Source organism: Acomys russatus, chromosome 10, assembly GCF_903995435.1.
Source record: "Acomys russatus chromosome 10, mAcoRus1.1, whole genome shotgun sequence".
NCBI lineage: Eukaryota > Metazoa > Chordata > Mammalia > Rodentia > Muridae > Acomys > Acomys russatus.
This window is the reverse complement of record NC_067146.1, coordinates 12,895,773-12,912,985: the sequence shown is the minus strand read 5'-3', so window position 1 is coordinate 12,912,985 and position 17,213 is coordinate 12,895,773. Positions and strand designations below refer to the sequence as shown.

The 17,213-nt window shown below is 38.5% G+C and overlaps 1 pseudogene; it reads right to left on the bottom strand.

Annotated features, from left to right (window-relative positions):
• Positions 1-15,219: 15,219 nt before the first annotated feature.
• Positions 15,220-15,549, bottom strand: LOC127194433 (60S ribosomal protein L35a-like; annotated as a pseudogene).
• Between the last annotated feature and the right edge of the window lie 1,664 nt (positions 15,550-17,213).

The window sequence follows — 17,213 nt, the reverse complement described above, 5'->3', positions numbered from 1 at the left end:
AGATGTTGAGGCATAGATTGTTAATAAAAATCTGTAGGAAAGCACAAATCAAAGGATACACCATGTTTCTCCAAAACACAGCTGCAGCATGATGATGGTTAAGACCTGAGTAATTTTCAGATGGGAAAACCCTCTGATCATTTGCACTAGATGATCTATATTGCTGCATGTTATAGTGCTCACTAGGAGTAGCATAACATCCTCATTTTGTTTCATGGGTTATTTAATAAAAGAGATACAAACATTTTACATTATATTATGAAACAATTATAAACTTAAAATGGCATATATACATTGATTTTCAGATGAAATACCTTAAACACCTTTTGTGATATCTATTTGAAGTCGGTTTTGTCTTTAGATTGTGAACATTTCAAATATGAATTAGTGGATACTTGGAGATACAGAATGGTTTTCTTTTAAAGGAGATTTTATTTTCAGGGAACTACCATGATTACAAAATATTTAAGGAGAAGCAACCAGTAGCTATCATGAGCTCCACATCAACATCCCCTTTAAATTACCTTTGTATTAAATTACCTTTCTATTAACATGTTACATTATCAGAGCAGAAAGCACAATTGATGAACCAATGTTGATTCATCACAATTAAGTGAATATTATGATTTATACAGTGATTAACATCGTCTGTTGTACATAGTTTTTATTGTGGGCACATTTTCACTACCATGCATCATGGCTACAGTAGAGTCATATACAGTACAATGATTAACATAACTCATTCCTCTGCTCTTGAAAACACAGACTTTCTGATGGATTTGTTTGGTACTTTAGGGGTTAGAAACAAAAATATGCATCTTAACTAGCATTTTTCTCAATAACGCCCTGTTCCTAGAAAAGGGTAAATAATACTGGACCCAATTCTCAATTTGGAGGACCCAGGACTGTATATCTACTTGGTGACTCATGGTTGTGTAAAGAATATTATAGAAGGGCAAATTTTAGAACAAAATCAAGGTCTTTATTTCTGCGTTGAAATGAAGTTGTTCATTTGAAATTGATGAATTTTTCAGGATCAGTAGTTTCACCAAAAAATAGTCGCAGTCTGTACAGAGTATGGTACAGACACAATATTGGTTATATTGACATGCACATGTAGAAGAAGAGCTATTCTGTGATTACTGTAAGCTCGAGCAAGTAAACCTAACATCATTAGTCACGGGTGGTACCAGGATATCCTGCTGCTCTTACTTGGCCTTGCCATGCATGACCCTTTTCCTGTTCATCTTCCACAGAATCCTGCACTGGATAATGATTCATCAAACAAAGTGGCTTTCTCATGAATTGTTTCCTGGTTCACATTTGTGGAAAAACCCACTAAGATAATTTCAAGTTTCAGAAACTGATCTCTGTGGTATCACAGGAAATCATGTTGTACCTGTGTCTCTTGAGGAAGATATGAAAACATATTTTTGAGATTCTTTTTTACCCTGAACCCAAGGCCTACAGAATGAAAACATTCTGTATGTTTCACCTAAGAGTGAAAAGTCAGGTCAGAAAGAATTTGGCGAGATGTAGTAGCTTGAATAAAATTATCAACATGCATGCACAAACACAAATGCTGTGCACATACATGCTAGACACTGATAGGGGAGAGAACACCTCCACCTGACTCATGGCTTCAGAGAACTTCAATTACTACGATTTTCTCTTGGATTTCCATCTCTTGCTCTCTGCATATTTCAGTCCTCATGAGTTCCCTTAGACAGAATATATTACCAATTATACCATGATGGAAATGTAGTGATTGCTGGGTATTTCCCTGCTTATCCTATCTACTCACTCAACAAAAAGGCTGATTGAACAATGAAAAACTTTGTTAAATATTTTTGTGGTTCAGTTTCATTTTGAATTAATTCCTTTTCTGAATGTGACATTCTTATATGTTAGGGAAATTATGGAGTCAAATATCAGAGTTCCTACTTAACTCATTAAGACATTCCCCCTCCTTCATTACTGGATCTCCTCTGAAATTTTATATTCTTATCCACTTGTTTTCTCTGTCAAAGGGAAATCATCCACTTGGGTTTTATTTATTTTACTTTCTACATTAGACAGTTGGACTTTCCCCATATTCTCTGTCAAGTCTGTAACTCCTCAGAGTTTGAATATTTTCAGTGTTAGCTTTTCTGGTGAAACATTAAATGGCAAAAGGGTGGCATAGTATTTGGGGAAATATAGAAGACTGGTTGCATTCCTATAGGAAGCAATGATGCCATTGAAAATTATTTCATTGTGTGAGGCTTTATGACAAGTGTTGTCTGTGCTTGTCTTTGAAGATTTGGGAGCAGGAATGTCAGAATTCTATCAAATTATTTTTAAAGTGTCTCCTCCTGTCTCAGACCTTTTTAAATGTGTTTTTGAATGAAATTTTTATTTCAAATAATTTGTCATATTTATGTGCTAATTCCATATGTTTCCAATATATATTTGCTGTTTAATATAAATATGTTCATCTTTGCACACTAATTGTTGATGGTGTTCTTTATGAGGTGATTCTTGTCACTCTTACTTCTGCACAACTAAACAATATTGGGCAAGTCGGCTTGAGTTCCTTTCATCTAACTAAAGAAAATATATAATATATATTAGTGTTAAAAATAGTACAGTATATCCAATGGCAGGCAGGAATTCCTATATCTGTAATGATTCACAGATTCAGAACCTTGAAATAAACAAATGTAGCTTGCCCTCAACTATGAATACAAATAAGAAAAGGGTACATACATATATAGGTATATGTAAATTTCCAAAATATGCATAGAGGTGAGGATTGAACATTGCCAAAGTGGCATTAACTGTGTCTTTGCTGAAACTTGGCTGTGTAATAAGTCATCGGTTCAAAAGAGGTCATTGAGGAAAAATATTGACATGTGAATTGTCATTTGACATTAAGAATATCTTAAGAGAGTTACCCTTGAATGGACAAATACAATATTGGCATGAAAATCCAAAATTTGTCTTCTAAATGAAATATTTAATGGGAAAGTTGTTCAGCTTCAGGGACCAATTTTTACTTTGATAAGAATTACTGCATTGTCTCTTATGATCTAGCCAACTTTTACAACTTACCGCTGGGAGAAGACTGACATACTTCAAAACAAATGCTGTCCTGTTCCTTGTCTATGCAGCTGCTTTGCCATATGAACAGCTCAGGTATCAGTGTGCATTAGCATGAGTTCCTCTTCAGTTTCTTATAGTCTATACCTGGAAAGAACAAACTTACAATTACATAGGATTTTTGTTGTATGCTTGGCTGTAGGATACATAATTTTTGTATTGTTCTGGTGGGGTTTTTTTGCCCTAGTGATTGTAAAAGATGGAAAAAAACTGTACATCATTTCAATAAAAGGTTATGGTTAGCCCATGGAGATAGATGGATAGATAGATAGATAGATAGATAGATAGATAGATGATAGATAGATAGCAGCAAGCAAGTAAGCAAGTAAGGAGTCAGACAGCCAATAAGTAAGACAGATATGGATACAGATAGAAAGCTGGAAGAAAAGTTCTCCAGAAGGGCTTTAAGACCTTCAGTTTGTTGATTGACCTAGTGATTGTAAAGTATGAAAAAAATTAAATCATGATATAATCTGTAATGAAAAACTGAACATCATTTCAATAAAATGCTGGGGTTAGCTCATGGAGAGAGATAGATAAAAATACAGTAAGAAAATAAGCAAGCGGGGAGATCCAAGATGGCGACGAGCAGTGTGGACCGTGTTTAGAAGCTCCAGTAAACAATTCAGGGAATTGCACAGATTTCTGAACCCGGAACACAGAGGTCCCCACACCACAGCAGCAGGAGTGCTCCATGGTACAAAGAGACCAGGGTGCAGAGGATCTGCATGCCCCTGCACATGGGAGGAGCACGGATTTTCTCGGATTGGAGCAGCAGTGGCAGCAGCAGCAGGGGCTGAGTTGTGTGCTCGGAGCCCTCCAGCGGCGGAGGCGATTGGTGTGGTCAGTGGGAGTTGCTGCTGGAGAGGGAACTCTGGGCAGGATTTGGGTCGCGCGGTGCCTTGAGACCCAAACCGGACTCAGCAGACAGTTCAGCCCCTGAGTTCCAAGTTCAGCTCTGTGCACAGTGCTGTGGAGATATTAGCTCAGCTCAGCAAGCAGTTCTGCCCGAGTCACTAGCTCAGCTCAGCCACAGCTCCCATGCTGTGACTCAGGCTGGACAGAGCACTCACTTCCACCTGAGGTGCCAGCTCAGCTCAGCAGCAGCTCCCCTGCTGTGATGCACGCTGGCCAGAGCACTCAATTCCACCCAAGACGCTAGCTCACCTCAGCGAGCAGTTCTGCCCAAGACCCTAGCTCAGCTCAGTGTGGAGTTCTGCTGCTCTGACACAGGCTGAGGTCAGCATGCAAACTTGGCCCAGAGTCCCTAGCTGGACTTTATTGGCAGGTTGAGCCCAGAGACTCTAGCTGAGCTTTGCGCACAGTCCCGGCTCTAAGACTCTGGTTGGACACAGTGCACAGTTTGAATCCAGAATGCTTGGCGTAGCTTGGTGGACGGTTCAGGTCCCTGAGTCTCTAGCTGACCACAGCACCCACTTTGGGACAAAAGCTTGGTGGCCAGTCCCAGTCCAAAAATTCTGGTTGGACTCTGTGTGCATTTTAGGGCCAGAGTCCCTAGGAGAGCTCAGTGTGTGGATATGGCCCAGAGTCCCTATCTGAGCTCGGCAGACGGTTCACGCCCTGATAATCTAGCTGAGCTCGGCAGTGGTTTGGGCCCAGTGTTCCTGGCTGGACTTGGCAGGGGACACAGAAAGCTGTGGATAGCTTGGCCTGACCCAACGCTAATTCAGAGACCCAGAACGATCACAAAACCCACAGTACAGAGGAGCTGAGGATCACTGGCTGTGAGAGTGCAAAACAACAGGACTAGCCTCCTGCCATCCACACCAGTGAAGCATTAGAGCTTCCGGCCTAGGGAAATCTTGAGAAAGGAAGTGAATCTATCATCAGACTCCCTTCACCCAACTCTGGAAGCTACCCAACAAAAACAGACACGTCAAGATGTCTAAAGGACAGCGAAAAAGCATATGAAAAAAAAAACCAAAAACATGGGGTCTCGAGTTTCCAGCTATGCCAAAGAAAACAACCCAGAGACTCAAACACAATGGAAAATAAAAGAAAATTACCTCAAGTCCTTAGTAATGAGGATGATAATGGATGAAACAAATAAAATTCATAATCAAATGCAGGAAGACACAGCGAAACAGGTGAGAGACATAAAAGAAGCACATAGAGTGGAACTGGAAAATTTTCAGGAAAAAGCAAACAACCAGATGAAAGAAATAAATAAAATGGTTCAAGCTCTGAAGACCTATAAAGAGGCAATGGAAGAAACTCAAAAATATACAATCAGATGAAAGAAATCAAAAAGTCAGTTCAAGATCTGAAGATGAAAATGGATTCAATGATAAACACACAGACAGACGAAAACGAGAACATGAGACCTCAGAAAAGAAGGCAAAAAACACAGAGGTGAGCTTTTCTAACAGAATCCAAGAGATGGAAGAACAAATCTCAGGTCTAGAAGATACAATCACAGATCTTGAAGGAACCATTAAAGAAAATGCCAATCTGGAAAACTCCTAACTCAAAACATCCAAGAAATCAAGAACACCATGAAAAGAAGAAATTTGAGGATAATAGGCATTGAAGAAAGAGAAGATATCAGACTCCTAGGCCCAGAAACTATTCTCAACAAAATCATAGAAGAAAATTTCCCCAATCTAAAGAAAGAGATGCCCATAAGCATACAAGGGGCCTGCAGAACACCAAATAGAATTGAACAGAAAAAGAAAAACTACCTGTCACATAATAAATGAAACACAATTCATACAGAACAAAGAAAAAATATTAAAAGCTGCAAGGGAAAGGGGCCAAATAACATTTATTGGGAAACCTATGAGAATTACACCCGACTTCTCAGCAGAGACCATAAAAGCCAGAAGGGCCTGGACAGAGATCCTGCAAACCCTAAGAGATCACAGATGCCAGGCCAGACTACTTTACCCAGCAAAACTATCAATAACCATTGATGGAGAAAACAAAATATTCCACGACAAAAACAAATTCAAAAAGTATCTATCCACAAATCCAGCTTTACAGAAGGTACTAGAAGGAAAACTGCATCCCAAAGGGGCAAGCTACAACTAAAACTACTCAGGAAATAGATAACTATACCATGGCAAAAACACAACTACACAAGCCCTTGACTGGAAACAACAACAAAATTAAGAATCTTAACAGTCACTGGTCATTAATATCTCTCAATGTCAGTGATCTCAATTCTCCAATAAAAAGACACAGACTAACTGAATGGGTGCATAAACAAGATCCAACATTCTTCTGCATTCAAGAAACACATCTCAACCATAACGATAGGCATTATCTCAGGGTAAAAGGTTGGGAAAATATTCCAAGCAAACGGTCACAAGAAGCAAGCAGGCGTAGCCATTTTAGTATCAATCAAAATAGACTTTCAACCAAAATTAATCAAAAGGGATGAGGAAGGACACTTTATACCCATCAAAGGTAAAGTCAACCAAGACGACATCACAATTCTGAACATCTATGCTCCCAATACAAGGGCACCCACATTTGTAAAAGATCTGCTAAAAAAGTTTAAACCACACATCAATCCCACACAATAATAGTGGGAGACTTCATCACCCCACTCTCACTGAAGGATAAGTCATTGAAACAGAAACTAAGCTGAGAAATAACGTCATTAACCAATGCCAAGTGTCAAAGGGATCTAACAGATATCTATAGAACCTTTCACCAAAACAAGAAAGAATATACTTTCTTCTATGCACCCCATGGAAACCTTCTCCAAAATTGATCACATAGTAGGTCATAAAGCAAGAATCAACAGATACAAGAGGATTGAAAGAATACCTTGTATCCTGTCAGATCACCTTGCTCTTAGGCTGCACTTAAACAACAACAGAAATAACACAAAGCGTGGAAACTAAACAACTCTCTGCTAAATGACACCTGGGTCAGGGAAGAAAGAAAGAAAGAAATCAAGGAGTTTCTGTTATTCTATTAAAATGAAGGAACAACACACCCAAATTTATGGGATACATTGAAAGCAGTGCTAAGAGGAAAATTCATAGCACTAAGTGCCTTTAAAAAGAAATTGGAAACATCGCACATAACCATCTTAACGACTCAACTGGAAGCCCTAGGAAAAAAGAATCAGAAACACCCGTTAGGAGTAGACGTCTGGAAATAATCAAACTCGGGGGCTGAAATTAACAAATTAGAAACTAAGAAAACAGTCCAAAGAATCAAAAAAACCAAGAGCTGGTTCTTTGAGAAAATCAACAAGATAGACAGACCATTAGCCAAACTAACTAAAAGGCAGAGCGACAGTATTGAAATCAACAAAATCAGAAATGAAAAGGGAGACATAACAACAGACACTGAAGAAATACAAAGAATCATAAGATCTTACTTTGAAGGAATACACACCACAAAATTTGAAAATCTAGGGTAAATGGATGATTTTCTTAATCAATTTCACTTGACAAAGTTGAGTGAAGAACAGATAAACAAGCTAAATAGTCCCACTTCCCCTACAGAAATAGAGGCAATCATTGATAGTCTCCCAATCAAAAAAAAAGCGCAGGGCAGGATGGTTTCAGTGCAGAATTCTAACAGACCTTCAAGTACAAGCTAATACTGACACTTTTCAAGCTACTCCAAAAGATAGAAATGGATGGAACATTACCAAACTCATTCACTGAGGCCATAGTCACATTGATACGTAAACCTCACAAAGACTCAAAAAAGAAATAGAATTTCAGACCAATTTCTCTTATAAACATCGATGCAAAAATACTAATTAAAATACTTGCAAAATGATTCCAAGAACACATCATTCATCATGACCAAGTAGGCTTCATTCCAGGCATGCAGGGATGGGTTAATATATGGAAATCTATCAATGTAATCCACCATATAAACAAACTGAAAATAAACAACCACATGATCATCTCCTTACACGCAGAGAAAGCATTTGATAAAATCCAATACCCATTCATGTTTAAAATTTTAAAGAGATCGGAGATACAAGGCACTTTCCTCAACATAATAAAGGCTATATACAGCAAGCCAATAGCCAAAATCAAAGTAAATGGTGAGATACTCACGGAAATTAATCTAAAATCGGGAAGAAGGCAAGGCTGCTCACTCTCTCCATATCTCTTCAATATAGTACTCAAAGTTCTAGCCAGAGCAATAAGACAACAAAAGGAGATCAAGGGGATCCAAATGGGAAAGGAGGAAGTCAAATTATCCCTATTTGCAGATGATATGATAGTGTACATAAGTGACCCTCAAAATTCCACCAGAGAACTCCTACAGCTGATAAACACCTTCTGCAAATTGGCGGAATACAAAATTAACTCAAAAAAATCTTTAGCCTTCCTTTAAACAAATGACAAGCTTGCAGAGGAAGAAATTAGGAAAGCCAAATCCTTCACATTAGCCACAAGCAATATAAAATATCTAGGAGTTACTCTAATTAAGCAAGTGAAGGACTTGTTTGAAAAAATTTCAAAACTCTGAAGAAAGAGATTGAAGATGACCTGAGAAGATGGAATGATCTTCCTTGCTCATGGATCGGGAGAATTAACATAGTAAAAATGGCCATCCTGCCAAAAGCAATCTACAGATTCAATGCAATCCCTATCAAAATACCTACACAATTTTTTAAAGACATTGAAAGTTCAATTCTGAACTTCATATGGAAAAAAAAAAAAACCCAGAATAGCTAAAACAATCTTCTACAATAAAAGGTACTCCGGAGGAATCTCCATACCTGATCTCAAACTGTACTATAAAGCAATAGTAATTAAAACAGCATGGTACTGGCACAGCAACAGGCAGGTTGATCAGTGGAATCAAATCGACTACCCAGATATGAATCCACACAAATATGCTCACTTGATTTTTGACAAAGAAGCCAAATCCATTCAATCGAAAAAGGATAGCATCTTCAACAAATGATGCTGGTCTAATTGGAAGTCTATGTGTAAAAAAATGCAACTGGACTCTTATTTGTCACTTTGCACAAAGCTCAAATCCAAGTGGATTAAAGACCTCAACATAAAACCAGAGACACTAAGTCACTTAGAGGAAAATTGGGGAAGAGCCTGGAACATATTGGCACAGGAGACAACTTCCTGAACAGAACACCAACGGCCCAGGCCTTAATGTCAACCATTAATAAATGGGATCTCATGAGCCTGAGAAGCTTCTGTAAGGCAGGAGACCCTGTCAAGAGAACAAAGCGACAGCCTACAGACTGAGAAAAGATCTTCACCAACCCTACATCTGACAAAGGTCTAATATCAAAAATATATAAAGAACTCAAGAAATTAAACACCAACAAACCAAATAACCCAATTGAGAAATGGGGCTTGGAACTGAACAAAGAATTCTCAACAGAGGAGTATCAAATGCCTGAGAAACACTTAAAGAAATGCTCAACCTCCTTAGTCATCAGGGAAATGCAAATCAAAACAACTCTGAGAGATTCCATCTTACACCCATCAGAATGGCTAAGATCAAAAATTCAAGTGACACCACACGCTGGCGAGGATGTGGGGAGAGAGGAACACTCCTTCATTGCTGGTGGGAATGCAAACTAGTACAGCCACTTTGGAAATCTATCTGGTGCTAACTCAGAAAAATGGGAATAGGGCTTCCTCAAGACCCAGCTATTCCACTCCTTGGAATATACCCAGATATCTGATGCTCCAGCACACAACAAGAAAATTTGCTCAACCATGTTCATAGCAGCCTTATTCATAATAGCCAGAACATGGAAACAGCCTAAGTGTCCCTCAGTAGAAGAATGGATAAAGAAACTGTGGTACATATACACTATAAAATACTACTCTGCTATTAAAAACAAGGAATTCCCGAAATTTGTGGACAAATAGATTGAGCTAGAAATGATCATAATGAGTGAGTTATCCCAGAAGCAGAATGAATCAAATGGTATATACTCACTTATATCTGCATACTAGCCCAAGGGGCATGTCCCACGAAAGCCTTCACTTACCATGAAACTGGGACAGAGGGGAGGACATCTTAATGGGAATTTAAATGAGAGAAGCATGGGAGAATAACAGAGTAGAAGGATCCAGAGGGTCCTAGAAACCTACAAGTAGAACATTATGATAGGCAGTTTTGGGCTCTGGGGTCCCACTCAAACTAAGGCACCAGCCAAGGACAATGCAGCTGGTAAACTTTAAGCCCCTACCCAGATCTAGCCAACGGTCAGAACATTCTCCACAGTTGAGTGGAGAGTGGGATATGACTTTCTCACGTACTCTGGTGCCTCACATTTGACCATGTCCCCTGGAGGGGGAGACCTGGTGGCACTCAGAGAAAGGACAGCTGGTTGCCAAGAAGAGACTTGATACCCTATGAACATATATAGGGGGAGGAAATCCCCCTCAGGAACAGTCATAGGGGAGGGGAATAATGGGAAAATGGGGGAGGGGAGGGAAGAATGGGAGGATACAAGGGATGGGATAACCATTGAGATGTAACAAGATGTAAACTAATAAAAAAAATTTTAAAAAGATATTGTATGGCCCATTGTAATATAACTCTATATTTAATTAAACATATTTCTCCTTACATTCTCTCTTAAAGATTTTCAACAAAATAATCTAAAATACGAATGGCCTAGTTTGAGTGCATTTATAAACCTGTAGAGTGTCATGTTGCCAATGTCACAATTCAGCTGAAGTGACGTTACCTGCCATGGGGAGAATACCATCTCTTTTCCTTTTCAATGAGTTTGATATTTTACTTGATTGAGAGTCATCTCATGCAGACTGTGGGCCACAGCACGCACAGCATTGTACACATTATAACTCTCCTCATTCATGGCCATATCAAACATGTTCCCAGGTGAGAATCCCAAGGAGGCATTAGGTAGACAGTTGTCCACAATTTTCCAATCTTTCCTAAAAAATTAGAAATTGAAGAATAAGTGTCATAATGCATGAAGATAAATGTCTTCTGGAAATTTGGAAGGATTGGCTGTCTGTATAAAATCTGTAAAATGAGCAGTCTCCTCATTATGGTGTAAAAAAATAAGGGCCCCATGTAATGAATCTAACATGAAATATTCATCAAATTTTGGATGATCCCAGTGTGAGTTCAGGACCCAGATTTTCCATGTAAGTAACTTCTGTTTTATATTTACTATTAGGCTTAACAGAGAGTCAGAATCCCCGTAAATAATAATCACATTTGCTGATGATTCCAGGATCTGAACCTGATTTTTCCATGGTTTTATAAGATATGAGCCCCTGCTGACTAGGATCATTTCCACAAACGCTATGCAGATTTCATTTTTATCCATCTCGCTTCTCAAATCTGAGAGAGTCTGGGCACCTTTGTGATCATCTGTAATGAAGAGCCCCACCCAGAACCATTGGAAATGAAGCATCAAAGATACAATGCCAAGTGTCAGAGATGTGTCTTTAGGGTCCACCTGGTGGAGAAGAAACCCGTCTTTGTTCTCTCAGGATGCTATCAAAGGGCCCAAAAGTAAGCTGCAGAGAATAAAAAAGAAGAACATAGTCACGAAATTGAACTACATTCTATAGCAATGGCTTGAAGCATTTAGGACAATCCTGCTTTGAAGGTGAAACCTTCCTTCCTATGGGTGTTCCAGAAAAGAACAGAAAGCATTCATAGGTAAACAGTGTGCTGTGTGTACTCTACTTTCCCTTTTATCTCTATTCTATGCTACATAAATGTAGATGTACCATCAACTGTCTGCATCATTTGCTATCCGTGAAGAGTGATTTATGTTTCCTTTTTTGCCTCACAGACCTGTACAATGTCATCAAGTAGAGCTGCCATCAAGTCCTATACCATCACCCCATCTCACCTGTGGAAACTTGTAAAGATCCAGCAGTGTCCCTATGTATTCAGATATTTCCCATGATGGTCTTGTAATACAGCAGCTGAATTGCTCTCTTTTACATATCTGTAGTTAGGAATGATATGACCATGCCCTGAAAGTGAGCCAAAAAGACTGCTCAGAGTGGTCCTTTGGCCATATGGAACATTATGGACTCCATGTTTAACTATATTTCCAGTATTTTCTGAAATTAGAAGAGGAGTGTTATTTTTAAATTTTTCTATTTTTTAAGTTGAACACATTGTTTATTATACAATGTATTGTAATTAATTATACTCCACCAACTTCTCCCAGATCTTGCTCAAATACTCTCCTATGCAAGTCTACATTCTTTCTTTCTCTCTGGTATTAGAAAATACAAAGGTATTTACACACCATAAATATGTTAAAACAAACAGTTCAGAAAAAGAGAAAACAAACAAAAAAAGAAAAAGAAAAAAAGCAAAGAAAATGGACAGGAAACACAGAGACACACGGAGATACATGAAGCACCATGTTATTATATAATTCAAATACTGATTTTTGTATCCCCCATATCTGGTGGCAATTCATGTTCTGAGAACCTCCCTTTGGAACATTCTAAAATCTCTGTTCCCCATTTGTCCCTTGATATCTCAATTAAGCAGCTTACATCCAATCAGTGAGCAAGGGAGAAAATAGGGCTGGACTTCTTGCCAGCCCAGGAAAAAAGATTTAGATGAAAAAGCAGGGAACTCAGTCAGGAAATTCAGCCACAGCATGAGAGGGGAGCTGGATTAATAAAGCTATAAAGTGCAAGTATCACTGAGAGGAAATCAGATTAGTTTAGAGAATTAATAAATAACTGCTCAGCTCTTGTCCTGTGAAGCTTATTATTAAACAAATATAAAAGAGTCACAGTTATTTCTGTGATATCTGTATTTACAGAGGAACTGAACAGCAAATGCTGTTTTATAAAAAAAATGGTAATAGGTACATAGACACATGTGTTCATATACAGAAAATCATAAAAACAAACAAACCATATTATTACACAAAGAACTGTAAAATTAAAAGAATTAACTACCAAAACGCTGTTGATTTTGTTTATCTTGTTTTCCATCTACTACTGGGCATGGGATTAGCCTTAAGAACAGTTTTATACCCAAGAAGATTGCCTTGCTGAAGACTAATCCTTGTATTTGCCACTGGCCTAGAGATGAATGCTTGTGATAGCTTGGAGAGAGCTTCTGAATTAAATATGGGGGCTCATGTCTACTTCTCTCAGCAGTGGCACACCATCTTTCTTAGACTGGTATAGGTCTTGTTCATGCTTCCACAATCTCTGTGAGTTCATTTGTGTGCCAACCCTGCTATATTTAGAAGGTCCTGTTTCCTTAGTAGCTTCCATCTTTTATGACTCTTACAATTTTTCCACCTCCTTTTCTGAAGCATTTCCTGAGCCCTAAATGAGTTTTATGGGTACATCCCATTTTGGAGTGAGTGTGCTACTGCTGCATGGAACTTCTCTGATGATGGCTGAGTGAGACATTGACGTATGAATATAGCAGAATGCCTGAAGAAGTAATTTTATTGCTACATTACTTTAGAAGAACAATAGTATTTGGATGTCCTGTAGGTCCATAACCTATCTATTTTTAGGTTCTTGGCAACCCAGCAGTGCTGGGCTCCAGCTCGTGAAGCAGTAGTTAAATCCAATTAGACATTGCTTGGCTCATCCCACATGCTTTGTCTTGCATTATTGCACACTGGTATCTTTTAGGCAGGGAACTAATGTTGATCAGAGCATATGTAGCAGGGCTGGTACTTAACTTTCTCCTTTCATAGTATGCAGAGTACCTTCCAGTGACATGAATACTAGTCCATAGGTGTAAAGGCTTTAGCTTGGCACCAGCTCAACTTTTCCATGCTCAATAAGTCCTATAGTTGTTATCTTCAGCAATGTGGCCTTATCTTTATTTCTGAGTGCAGACTCTTAGAGGACATCCATGTTGGGCTAATGTCCGCTAACAAGTAAGTATATACCATGTGTATATTATCCCGTTGTTGGTTTTACTGTTGGTCCCAAATAAGTCAGAAGAAACTTAAAGAGAAAAATGCCCCATTTCCCTTAAGGGGTGGTTGTGGGTAGATTTTTGGTTGCTGTCTTGGGCTATAGATGTTATTGTCATGGGGAGTTGGTGATTATTTATTCTTGGTCTTATTCAGAGAGAAAACAAGGCTAGACTTAGAGAGTTCTCTCTTTTCCTTTATCTTGCTTAGGTATGAAGATAGTGGTTGAAAAGAAAGAAAGGGAAATATAGAAATATATAGGAATGATAGAACAAAAAGTAGATTATTGAATCTACTCCTCAAATTATGACCTTAATTGTTACTCACAAGAAAAGTTATTTCAATTAATTGATATAGAATTTTGTGTATTGATACAAAATAAGTTTAATTTTGATACATTGAAATAGAATTAAAATTTGATATTATTCTTCACACAATATATTTCTACTCTAATATGATGTTTTGTACACATATAACTCAATTCATACATAGTTTACTTCCAATACACTGATAGTGCTATTGCAGGCTATTTAGGATAATTAAATGATACAAGTCAATTGTTAGTTGATCAACTCATGTTCATGTCAAGTCCAGGAACATACATCCTAGGTTTAACAGACAGATATAATTCTATAGATAGATATGGTTTTAACAAACCTCAGAGACCTACAGAATATGGCATTTAAAGTTGATTTTATTATTTTAAAGATTCTTTGATGATAAGACAGGTTAACTCCTGGCAACACCCAGCCTACCTGAAAGTAGATGGTGAGCATTGAAGAATCTCCTTATGGAGATGGTTTCAAATGTGTCAAAACAGCCACTGGGAAAAAATGTCCTTGTAGCTGCCACAGACAGAATTGGATGCACGCAGAGTCAAAAGCCAAACTCTACCAAGATAGGGTAAGCAAGACCTCAATAGTTCCTTCTTCACAAATATGTCTGTCAGATATATTGGGCCAGAAGGCTGAAGATGATGCTACAACATTAGAAAGAGTTTTGGGTGTCTGTTCAAGCAGCAAACTGTCTCTGTCATTTTTTTCATTTTGGAAGCTGCTAACCTGAACTTCCTGTTTACTCAGGTAATTAAATATATTCCTTCTCAAGTCTCTGACGAGGCTGAAGACCAGATAGTTAGTTTTTGTTTGTTTAGAGCACAAATCCACTTTTATTATTTACATTTCATTTGTTTAAATCCGAGAAGGGTACAGCATCACGCGGACTCTGTGTCCAATGACTTTTGCAGGAAGGTTGCTTTGGAATTTGGCCCGATCCATGCCACTGTTTTCATTGGCCCGAGTTACCTTTCCTCAGATCACTCTGGTTTTGTTTGGTTTGCCAGGAGTCACTGTATTGTTTTTTGCTTTATACATGTAAGCACATCTCTTGCCTAATTAGAATTCAGTTTCATCCCAGGCATAAACACCTTCAATTTTAAGAAGAGCTGTGTGCTCTCTATGGTTCCAGAGACCTCGTTTGTAGCCAGCAAAAATGGCTTTGCACCACAGCCTTCCATACATAGTCACGTTTTAGAAGTCCTGTTCCCAACAGGCCTCCACAGGTGCCAAGATGGCGGAAAAAACAGATAGTTTTAAAATTAAGCTTAGTTGTTTAGGAGTTAAGATACTTTTAGATCTATATAAATATTTTAAGTTGATAGATATAAACTTTAATAGAGATTGATTTACATTCAGAATTTTAGTCTCACCAAGATAGAAAAGATGTTTTCTTCAGGGTTTCCAAATGCAAATAAGCAAAATGCTATGGATGTAACATTTATCTAATTCCTGATTGTTTTGTGGTTCTTCTTGCTGTATGTAGTTTATTGCATATATGTGTAATAACGTAATGTATAGTTAAAGAGTGGCCTTTTATTAAACTAAAAAGAGGAACTGTCTGGGAATGCCTTGAGTGGGTGTAGCAGTTCCCAATAAAGAGCTGTTTCGCCAATCAGCTGAGCAGATGTACAGGATGTTGAAAGGAGGAATTTCTGGGAAAAAAAAGCATGAAGAGGATGCTGGAGCAATTGACTGAAAAAAGAGACTGGGGGGAAAAGAATCATGTCAGGGGCTGTAAACTGCCTTTAGCCTGTGGCTAAACTGAGTAGAAGCTGCACTTCTACCTGAATTTCTGTGCTACATGCTGCAATCTTTTAGCTATGAACCCCTGCTGGGAGAATCCTCTGTGCTGCATATTCTATTTTTTCAGTTGCCAATATTTGTGATGGTAAAGAAACAAAGGAGCAGAGAGCTATTCCTGGAGACTGCATTCTTTTCAGCCTGCCTAGAGAGCCTAGGGAGGAAATGAGTCCATACAGGTGTTTGTGTGCCTTTGCTATATAAACCATACATTGTGTAGAATAAAACTGAGACTTGATCAGGACTGCTTGACTTGGCTCCATACTCGTTGTGTTTCTGTTCCTTTTCTTTCACTTGCACTATTTGATATGTCCTGAGGAACAGGACAGAATAAACTCCGGGGAGTAATCAGACTGCAAAGTATTGGTTTATATGTGGGTTTTAAGGATATTAGGATTAGAGTAGCTCAGATTCTGTCCAGCATAGTGCTTGTAGCTTAAAAATAAACCTTAATCTTTGTGTCTGTCCTTTGGGAACTAACTGGCTAAAGAAATCTGAAGGAGAGATAAACCTGTTTTTTAGGATCCCAAGTGTGGGATTGGAACGGTCTCATGAGAGAACAGGTGAGGCTAATCCACTAGAAGAGCAACCACCTCAAGCAGGAGCTTAATTGTTGCCAGCTGAAAAGACCCCATGAACAGACTCTGGGAAGAGATATATAAATGAACCCAGACCTGGAGGCGGGGCTTTTTGGAGACTTGGGATAGTTTTGGCTGTTCATCAGTGTACTTCAAAACACTCCTACAGAAAACTGCTCAAGGGAAGGCTTTGGGGGTCCAGCTCCAGCTCCAGCTGAATTCTGGGTTCTGGTTACTCTAGGTTCCAGCAGAAGAAATCCTGCAGATTGTGCCAGGAGAATCATTTCTCAGAACTGATATCCTTAAGATTTTGTTATTGTGTCCATTAATCCTCATTTCCTATTGTTTTGGTTAGTCAGGTTATAAGTGAGGTATGCCCGGTCACTAAGTTGTTAATAAAGTATATTGGTTAAGAAAATTGAGCCCACAGAAATCTACTGGCTTAATAATTTAATGTGTTGACTAATG